The 11,599-nt window shown below is 37.8% G+C and overlaps 2 long non-coding RNA genes across 3 annotated transcripts; both read right to left on the bottom strand.

The window, feature by feature from the left end:
* Nucleotides 1-2,853: 2,853 nt before the first annotated feature.
* On the bottom strand, nt 2,854-5,678 carry LOC115191098 (uncharacterized). Of its 2 annotated transcripts, none has more exons than XR_003877529.1 (2): nt 5,644-5,678; nt 2,854-3,246 (listed from the first exon to the last, which is right to left on the bottom strand). It is a non-coding gene; the product is annotated as an uncharacterized LOC115191098 (long non-coding RNA). The 2 variants fall into 2 exon arrangements; XR_003877528.1 differs by lacking the exon at nt 5,644-5,678 and adding an exon at nt 3,596-3,629.
* A 1,256-nt stretch (nt 5,679-6,934) lies between these two features.
* Nucleotides 6,935-7,260, bottom strand: LOC115191099 (uncharacterized). Its single transcript, XR_003877530.1, has 2 exons — nt 7,222-7,260; nt 6,935-7,024 (listed from the first exon to the last, which is right to left on the bottom strand). It is a non-coding gene; the product is annotated as an uncharacterized LOC115191099 (long non-coding RNA).
* Between the last annotated feature and the right edge of the window lie 4,339 nt (nt 7,261-11,599).

Genomic DNA, 11,599 nt, shown 5'->3' with positions numbered 1-11,599 from the left:
TTATTCCCCAAGATCACCTCAGCCCACTCTGCGCATAACTGGACAATATGCTTGGCGCCACAACGTACGTGGACGCGGACAGTTCCAGAACGTGGACATGAGCAGTGCAACACAATAAACTAAACCCAGTCTTTACAGTGGGTTACATTAGTAGTATTCATTTTTTAAATGTATTACGTCAAACAAACATTTTTTTTTTATAACAATATTTTGAGATTCGGGCCCATATCCATAAAGTGTCTCAGAGTAGAACATTCGTCGTATAAGTGCTGAGAAAAAAATACATTTTACACTTATGGGTATAAATTAAAGCTATGCATGAAGTCTCTAGTCCCACCTTGTCCGCAGATATTTAGAACACCTTGTGTGCTGTCCTAAGTAGTTAAGTTGCAATTATATTAGTGTAACAGTGTAGGTTCCGTCCCTCTCTTCGCCCCAACCTGGGCTCGAACCAGGGACCCTCTGCACACATCAACATCTGACACCCACGAAGCATCGTTACCCATCGCGCCACAAAAGCCGCGGCCCTTGCAACGCAAGGGGAAACCCTACTTCAAGTCTCAGAGCGAGTGACGTCACTGATTGAAACGCTATTAGCGCGCACCACCGCTAACTAACTAGCCATTTCACATCAGTTACATTAGCACAGCTGAAAACTGTTGTTCTGATTAAAGAAGCAATAAAACTGGCCTTCTTTAGACAAGTTGAGTATCTGGAGCATCAGCGTTTGTGGGTTCGATTACAGGCTCAAAAGGCCAGCATCCCGGAGTTGCCTCTTCATTGTTGACGTTGAGACTGGTGTTTTGTGGGTACTATTTAATGAAGCTGCCAGTTTAGGACTTGGGAGGAGTCTGTTTCTCAAACCAGACACTCTAATGTACTTGTACTCTTGCTCAGTTGTGCACCGGGGCCTCCCACTCCTCTTTCTATTCTGGTTAGGGCCAGTTTGCGCTGTTCTGTGAAGGGAGTAGTACACAGCGTTGTATGAGATCTTCAGTTTCTTGGCAATTTCTTGCATGGAATAGCCTGTATTTCTAAGAACAAGAATAGATTGACGAGTTTCAGAAGAAAGTCTTTGTTTCTCGCCATTTTGAGCCTGTAATCGAGCCCACAAATGCTGATGCTCCAGATACTCAACTAGTCTAAGAAGACCCGTTTTATTGCTTCTTTAATCAGTACAACAGTTTTCAGCTGTGCTAACATAATTGCAAAAGGGTTTTCTAATGATCAATTAGCCTTTTAAAATGATAAACTTGGATTAGCTAACACAACGTGCCATTGGAACACAGGAGTGATGGTTGCTGATAATGGGCCTCTGTAAGCCTATGAAGATATTCCATAAATAATTTGCCGTTTCCAGCTACAATAGTCATTTACAACATTAACAATGTCTACACTGTATTTCTGATCAATTTGATGTTATTTTAATGGACAAAAAAATGTGCTTTTCTTTCAAAACAAGGACATTTCTAAGTGACTCCAAACTTTTGAACGGCAGTGTAAAAGTGACTAGGCAATCAGGATAGAGATAACATCTCTTCATTCAGGGAGTGCACACACACACACACACACACACACACACACACACACACACACACACACACACACACACACACACACACACACACACACACACACACACAGGGAGGGAATGTTGTGTTGGTTTAATATTGTTTTAGGACTATGAAAATTGACAAAAGGATTAGCCTATGGATTATGAAAACAACAAAAATAAATGTGAAAATGGGAGAGGAGAAATGACTAGAGACAGTGTTGTTTAACTCACTGACCATGACCCATGAGTTCTTCTTACCTTTGTTCAGTAGAAAAGTCTCCCTCTCTAAAGGACATAGGTTTACCCATAGACTGGTCACTCTTCATGGACACACAGCTGGGTTCAGGGGAGGCTGGTCTCTCCTGCTTGATTGGTCTTCAACACAACAGAGACAAACATTACATCTCTCATCTACTCTGATCTCAGATGGGAAACATATGAAGAGTTCCAAAACGCTATATATCACTTTCCAGAAATGTTGGTAAATTAGCTTTTTTTGTTTAAAGAAATTATTATAGAGGTGTGGTTTTTCCCTATCTAAGCATGGTGTTGTTCAATGACAGACATGTATTTGTTTAAAATCTATCACTTCATGGTATCATTTCAAAGACACATAATCATATTTCTTTACAAAATGCTATATATCTGCCTCACTGTCAAATGTTACCGACCGTTTTTGATCTTATGTAGCAAAATTGTGTTTTTTACATTGGATAAAAGTAGACACTCAGAGCTATAAAATGGTATATCATACACTACAGTTGAGGAACAATGGGAAAGTCATTCTGCTTTGAATGTTGATAAACTTGAAACCTCACTTTTGAGAAAATGTCCTTTGAATGTTTTGGTACCTACTGGAGAGCTCTTCTTTGTCTACAGAGCAGATAATGTCACCCATCTAAATAAATAGTTTTTATATATATAATTAACTAAATGTCTGGTGTTTTTGGTTTATGTCAGTTTAATTGTTTGTTATGCTATAAACATTTTATTTTATTATAAGTGGTAAAAGGAACAAAAAAATGTTATATTTTGCAATTCTGAGTAATTACTACTTTAGTAAGGAATAACACATTTTTCAGCACCACTGCAGTTGCTAAATAATTCCAATAGATGGGAACATAAGACCACTAATGATATTTCAGAATATTAGTTTAGTTTTCTCCCTGGATACACCACCACTCCCCGCGCTACTTTCTGTCCCTTTCCACACTGCTAACGCAAGAGGAAGGACTTAAAAAGCATTTAACAGATTAATGTTTAGTAATATAATGATGATTCATGTTTATTATTACCTGTTTTTATGCTCATGTTTTACACTTCATTAATATAACGATTATCAATAAGCCTGAACATTAATTCAGTCATCTCTGGTCGAGAAAAACGTATTTTCCCAGTACATTCATCAACCAGCATCCACCTGCTCTGCCTTCTCGCACATGAAGTCAACTCAGCCCCGCTAAAAAGCTGGTGTCTTCACTTCACTCTCACTCGCCTTCTCAAGGGGCATGTCGAGGTAAATTTAGTAACCGGGAGGGGTGAATTATGTCATTTATTGGTGGGCTGGAAGACGCTCTCTTGTCTTTTCTATTCCGAGGTTGTTTACTCCCAATATCAGATATTAACATGATTTTTTACAATGTATGTACTACTGATTATCTACCCGGGGTTCAATACCTCACTATTTTTACCTCACTATTCAATACCTCACTATTTTTACCTCACTATTTACACCTCACTATTCAATACCTCACTATTTACACCTCACTATTCAATACCTCACTATTTACACCTCACTATTTACACCTCACTATTCAATACCTCACTATTCAATACCTCACTATTTTTACCTCACTATTGAATACCTCACTATTCAATACCTCACTATTTACACCTCACTTTTCAATACCTCACTATTCAATACCTCACTATTCAATACCTCACTATTTACACCTCACTATTTACACCTCACTATTTACACCTCACTATTCAATACCTCACTATTCAACACCTCACTATTTACACCTCACTATTCAATACCTCACTATTTACACCTCACTATTCAATACCTCACTATTCAATACCTCACTATTCAATACCTCACTATTTACACCTCACTATTCAATACCTCACTATTCAATACCTCACTATTCAATACCTCACTATTTACACCTCACTATTCAATACCTCACTATTTACACCTCACTATTCAATACCTCACTATTCAATACCTCACTATTTACACCTCACTATTCAATACCTCACTATTCAATACCTCACTATTTACACCTCACTATTCAATACCTCACTATTCAATACCTCACTATTCAATACCTCACTATTCAATACCTCACTATTTACACCTCACTATTTTTACCTCACTATTTACACCTCACTATTCAATACCTCACTATTCAATACCTCACTATTCAATACCTCACTATTTACACCTCACTATTCAATACCTCACTATTCAATACCTCACTATTCAATACCTCACTATTTTTACCTCACTATTCAATACCTCACTATTCAATACCTCACTATTTACACCTCACTATTCAATACCTCACTATTCAATACCTCACTATTTACACCTCACTATTCAATACCTCACTATTTACACCTCACTATTCAATACCTCACTATTCAATACCTCACTATTCAATACCTCACTATTTACACCTCACTATTTACACCTCACTATTCAATACCTCACTATTTACACCTCACTATTCAATACCTCACTATTCAATACCTCACTATTCACACCTCACTATTTACACCTCACTATTCAATACCTCACTATTTACACCTCACTATTCAATACCTCACTATTTATACCTCACTATTCAATACCTCACTATTTACACCTCACTATTTACACCTCACTATTCAACACCTCACTATTCACACCTCACTATTCAATACCTCACTATTCAATACCTCACTATTCACACCTCACTATTCAATACCTCACTATTTACACCTCACTATTCAATACCTCACTATTCAATACCTCACTATTTACACCTCACTATTCAATACCTCACTATTCAATACCTCACTATTTACACCTCACTATTCAATACCTCACTATTTACACCTCACTATTCAATACCTCACTATTTACACCTCACTATTTACACCTCACTATTCAATACCTCACTATTCAATACCTCACTATTCAATACCTCACTATTCAATACCTCACTATTTACACCTCACTATTCAATACCTCACTATTTTTACCTCACTATTTACACCTCACTATTCAATACCTCACTATTCAACACCTCACTATTCAATACCTCACTATTCAATACCTCACTATTCAATACCTCACTATTCAATACCTCACTATTCAATACCTCACTATTCAATACCTCACTATTCAATACCTCACTATTCAATACCTCACTATTCAATACCTCACTATTTACACCTCACTATTCAATACCTCACTATTCAATACCTCACTATTTACACCTCACTATTCAATACCTCACTATTCAATACCTCACTATTCAATACCTCACTATTTACACCTCACTATTCAATACCTCACTATTCAATACCTCACTATTTACACCTCACTATTCAATACCTCACTATTTACACCTCACTATTCAATACCTCACTATTTTTACCTCACTATTTACACCTCACTATTTACACCTCACTATTTACACCTCACTATTCAATACCTCACTATTCAATACCTCACTATTTACACCTCACTATTCAATACCTCACTATTCAATACCTCACTATTCAATACCTCACTATTCAATACCTCACTATTTTTACCTCACTATTTACACCTCACTATTCAACACCTCACTATTCAATACCTCACTATTTACACCTCACTATTCAATACCTCACTATTCAATACCTCACTATTCAATACCTCACTATTTTTACCTCACTATTTACACCTCACTATTCAATACCTCACTATTTACACCTCACTATTCAATACCTCACTATTCAACACCTCACTATTCAATACCTCACTATTCAATACCTCACTATTTTTACCTCACTATTCAATACCTCACTATTTACACCTCACTATTCAATACCTCACTATTTACACCTCACTATTCAATACCTCACTATTCAATACCTCACTATTCAATACCTCACTATTTTTGTTTCTCTCCCTAAAGCAACACAGCCCTAATATGAGATATATAACTAACTAAAGTAATGAGTGACCATTTCAGAAAATCATGGGACATATAGTCTGTGGTTGCATGCTATTTTATGTCAATCATATTGCTGCTTGTAGCCTATAACTGATGCTTCGTGGTCTTATGCTGCCATCTATGGGAAATATTTAGCAACTAAAAGTTATTAATTTACTTACAGACATTGGTGATGCAGCTGAGAATAAAAACAATGTCATGTGTCCAGCCTACTGAGGAGCCCCGAAAATAATATTCAAAAGATTGGTCCTTGGACACAGAGGGGTTAAACACTAAAGTGACCGTCCATCTAGTGAAGAGAGGAGAACCTGACAGAGGTAGCCAGCATCCGTCAACGAGAGAGAAGGAGAACTACGATGCTACTAATTAGTAAACTTCAGCGTTTCAACACTGTAACAAACTCTGTCGTTATTCCCCAAAATCACCTCAGCCCACTCTGCGCGTAACCGGACAATATGTTTGGCGCCACAATGTACGTGGACGCGGACAGTTCTATACGTGGACGCGGACAGTTCTGTACGTGGACGCGGACAGTTCTGTACGTGGACGCGGATAGTTCTGTACGTGGACGCGGACAGTTCTGTACGTGGACGCGGACAGTTCTGTACGTGGACGCGGACAGTTCTGTACGGGGACGCGGGAAGGTCCAGAACGCGGACATGAGCAGTGCAACACAATCAACTAAACCCAGTCTTTACAGTAGGTTACATTAGTAATATTAATTTTTTATTATTATGTAAAACAAACATAAGTTTTTTATAACAATATTTTGAGATCTAGGCCCATGTCCACAAAGCGTCTCAGAGTAGAAAATTGGTCGTATAAGTGCTGAGAATAAAGACATTTTACACTTCTGGGTATAAATTAAAGCTATGCATGAAGTCTCTAGTCCCACCTAGTCGGCAGATATTTAGGACACCTCATGAGCTGTCCTAAGTAGGTAAGAGTTAACAGCAGGTGTCTTGATAATACTATAGAATAATGCAGTGAGTCAGTGGTTCCTGAGCCACATGTAATTGCTTTGTAGTAGTTAAAAATAATGTTTTATATTTCTATATGATTAATCCATTAATAATATATGTCTTGTGCTTTTGGCAATGATTTATGTATAATACTTATGTATAACAAGTGATACCATGTATGTCTCCAAAGCATTTTTTCTTCATTTTGGCAGATTCATTTATGCTTATTTCTGAAGATTAACTCAGGTTTTCGCCCAGCGGCTAAGGAGTTGGAGCTGTAGCAGGAGTTGGACCTGTGGCTGAAAGGTGGCTGGTTTATACCTTCATGCAACAGTATGTCTTGTGCTTTTGACAATGATTTATGTATAATAATTATAATAAGTCATACCATTTATGTTTGCATAGCATTTTGTCTTCATTTTGGAAGATGAACTGATGCTTATTTCTGAAAATTAACTCAGGTTTTCGCCCAGCGGCTAAGGAGTTGGACCTGTGGTCGAAAGGTGGCTGGTTTATATCCCGGGCCGGGTGCTGGTAAAAACGGGCGGAATTGATCTGACCACTGGAGGGCTGTTGGGTTCACATCCTCAAAACATTCACCTTTCGTTGATCAGAACTCTAGAGGTTCTTCTTCACTGAACCCCAAAATATATATCACTTTTAGTGGTTCCATATATTAAGGAAGTGATAGAAACCTTTTTGGTTCTATAAGGAACCTTCTTTTCTAAGAGTGTAAAATAAACACGTTTTTCTTTTGATTATTTAATTATCTACATCATGTTATTTCAAGATATCCCTTTGGAGCGCAACATCACATTGTTAAAAAATAATCCTAAATTGGGCGTGGCTATGAATTAGGCAAATTGAAGACATCTCGGGCGTAATCTGTGTTCGATGAAAATGAACATGCAACGTTGTAGCCAACATTATTGTTAAGGGACTTGATGCCTACTATGCCAAAGCTATTTAGAGTTGTTAAACGGGTGTGAAGACTGTGTTGATATAACGGGAATATTGTCAAAGTTCTTATTGTAACAACGATCAGAATTGGTAAAGAAAATATGCATTCCATTATATTAGGCAATAATTAAGAGCAGGCAAAGTGGTCGTGTCATGTGAAAATTCTATCAAATGTGTTACATTGTAACGAGTACAGTCAGGGTGCCGCGGAACCCCTGCAGTACCTCCACAGACCCCGGATTGAGAACCCCTGCAGTACCTCCACAGACCCCGGATTGAGAACCCCTGCAGTACCTCCACAGACCCCGGATTGAGAACCCCTGCAGTACCTCCACAGACCCCGGATTGAGAACCCCTGCAGTACCTCCACAGACCCCGGATTGAGAACCCCTGCAGTACCTCCACAGACCCCGGATTGAGAACCCCTGATTTAGCAGATGCTCTTATCCAGAGAGATTTACAGTAACTGCATTCATCTTTAGATAGCTAGGTGAGACAACCACATATCACAGTCAAATATACAGAATACGAACATTCCATTCCTGCTAAACAATGGATATATTGCGCTTTGCAATAAAAAATAAATAATAATATACATCTAAAAACTATGAATTAAAAATCTGAGAACGGTAAAATTGAAGGTACCCATAAGCAGCCATTTATGATTAAAAAAACAAATGTGAACATTTTTGGAAATGGCATTTTTGAAAAAAACTCAATAATTCTTAAACAAAATTGTCATCTCACCTCTTGGCTTTGGTGTCATGTTCCCTAGAGAGTCTCATTTTAGAGGCAGGACCCCCCTCCTCTCTCTCCCCAGAGAGACTCATTTTAGAGGCAGGGACCACCTCCTCTCTCTCCCCAGAGAGACTCATTTTAGAGGCAGGGCCCCCCTCCTCTCTCTCCCCAGAGAGACTCATTTTAGAGGCAGGGCCCCCCTCCTCTCTCTCCCCAGAGAGACTCATTTTAGAGCACTGACCCCTAAACAGAGATCCAGCATGTTGGTTGTGGTTGACACAGTAATTCTTGAATGTCAATTGTTATCATTTAATAATTATCTCTTATAAAACATTTACTTAACAGACATATCGAAACAGTCAGGTGATTTAATGCAATTACATGAATATGTAGTTGTAAAATTTCATCTCCTTGGTAACTGTCAATAATAATAAGTCACTGTTTGTTAAGGTAGTTATAGACAGTACAGCAACAATAATAATAATAATAATAAGTCACTGTTTGTTAAGGTAGTTCTAGACAGTACAGTAACAATAATAATAATAATAATAATAATAATAATAATTCACTGTTTGTTAAGGTAGTTATAGACAGAACAACAACAATAATAATAATAATAATAATAATAATAATAATAAGTCACTGTTTGTTAAGGTAGTTATAGACAGTACAGCAACACAAGGCCATGTCCACACGTATTTGTATTCACTAACAGTAGACTATTTATTGTCTTTCAATCTGTTATTTTCTAAACGTATCTGAGAATGTAGACAGAAGGGCTAAAACGGACATGATTGATCTGAGGGGGAAATCTTTGATCCATTTAGAAAGTTTATTTGCATCAAGTAAGAGATTTTAAATCATGTAAACTAGACTAGGTTATAATGTATAATGGCGTTTTGTTAGTGATATGCAGATCAAGGTCTATACCTCGGCTATAGCCTACATATCATAGATGACCAGTCTAAACCTGTTCAGATCAACATAATGTTATAGTCCTACCAGTAGCAGGACAGAGAATGTACTGTATATAACCTACATATCATAGATGACCAGTCTAAACCTGTTCAGATCAGTTCACATAATGTTATAGTCCTACCAGTAGCAGGACAGAGAATGTACTGTATATAGCCTACATATCATAGATGACCAGTCTAAACCTGTTCAGATCAACATAATGTTATAGTCCTACCAGTAGCAGGACAGAGAATGTACTGTATATAACCTACATATCATAGATGACCAGTCTAAACCTGTTCAGATCAACATAATGTTATAGTCCTACCAGTAGCAGGACAGAGAATGTACTGTATATAACCTACATATCATAGATGACCAGTCTAAACCTGTTCAGATCAACATAATGTTATAGTCCTACCAGTAGCAGGACAGAGAATGTACTGTATATAACCTACATATCATAGATGACCAGTCTAAACCTGTTCAGATCAACATAATGTTATAGTCCTACCAGTAGCAGGACAGAGAATGTACTGTATATAACCTACATATCATAGATGATCAGTCTAAACCTGTTCAGATCAACATAATGTTATAGTCCTACCAGTAGCAGGACAGAGAATGTAGTCTAGGCCTGATATGTTTTACTACATTTTCAACAGAGACCATCAGGTTTCACTCCAACCCTGTTCCTGGAGCGCTACCCTCCGGTAGGGTCTCACTCCAACCACAGCTGTAACTAACCTGATTTATCTTATAAACCAACTAATTATTTTAATCAGGTGACTAGTTTTGAATATTAATGAAAACCTACAGGATGGTATCTCTCCAGGAACAGGATCGGAGAGCCCTGTTTTAGAAGATGCATAAAATCCATCCTCCAATTTTTTCGGACTATTCAGCTTCAACTAACCGTGCTAAAATCTTATTAGAAATCAGTTTTTTTCTTAACAGTGACGTTACCATTTACCTGGTAATTAAATATAATTTATTTAGATTTGATCAGAATAATGTTTATTGTATTCTCAAATTGAAAGTGCTCCCTCGCGCTCCTCAGCACTACACCCATGGTGATAAGAGATCATAGATCAAACCTACTCTTGACTATTAAATATCTGACTACCAACTAACTTTATAATAGTGTGTAAGTAGCTTCTAGACTTACCAGTCTGCTCGTCTTTCCTTCAAATCAATACTTTTACCCGACTTCTAATGTTGCTGAGAAATGTGCTCCACAGTTTCAACATCCCTTTTGTACATCAGCCCACAAACTTACTTTCAACTTCATGAGGAAATGACATAACAGAATTCCTAAACCCAGAGACCAACATCCCGAGTCTACTGGGACCGCTGGGGAAGCAGACTGTAGGAAGTAGACCGATGCTGTGATTTGGGGTTTGAGAAGTCAGAAGTGAAACATTCCTCCTTAGTTGTACATTTTCTCTAAATCTAAAGGCAAAACCCAGATTCCAGCCAATGTCTTAAGTATTTGAACTTCGTGAAAGAGACAAACTGACACGTTATTATTTTAGTCAAAAACGACTTTATATCGAAGGAGTGTCTTTGGTTTGACGCTCTGCACATGCGCAGTTCTACATACTTTTGTATATCTAGTGTGTGTGTATATATATATATATATATATATATATATATATATATATATATAAAAAAATATATATATACATATATATATACACACACACTAGATATACAAAAGTATGTAGACACCCCTTCAAATTTGTGGATTCGACTATTTCAGCCACATCCATTGCTGACAGGTCTATAAAATTGAGCAGACAGCCATGCAATCTCCATAGACAAACATTAGCAGTAGAATGGCCTTACTGAAAAGCTCAGTGACTTTCAACGTGGCACCGTCATAGGATGCCACCTTTCCACAAAGTCAGTTCATCACATTTCTGCCCTGCTAGAGATTCCCTGGTCAACTGTAAATGCAGTTATTGTGAAGTGGAAACATCTTGGAGAAACAACGGCTCAAGCGTGAAGTGGTAGGCCACACAAGCTCACAGAACGGGGCAGCCAAGTGCTGAGGCACGTTTTCTGGAGTAATGAATCACGCTTCACCATCTGGCAGTCCGACTTTCACGTCTGGGATTGGCGGATGCCAGGAGAACACTACCTGCCCCAACGTATACTGCCAACTGTAAAGTTTGGTGGAGGAGGAATAATGGTCTGGGGCTGTTTTTCCA

This window comes from Salmo trutta, unplaced genomic scaffold (assembly GCF_901001165.1).
Source record: "Salmo trutta unplaced genomic scaffold, fSalTru1.1, whole genome shotgun sequence".
Classification (NCBI taxonomy): domain Eukaryota; kingdom Metazoa; phylum Chordata; class Actinopteri; order Salmoniformes; family Salmonidae; genus Salmo; species Salmo trutta.
Note: the sequence above shows the minus strand (reverse complement) of the source record. Positions and strands in the feature narration are given on the sequence as shown.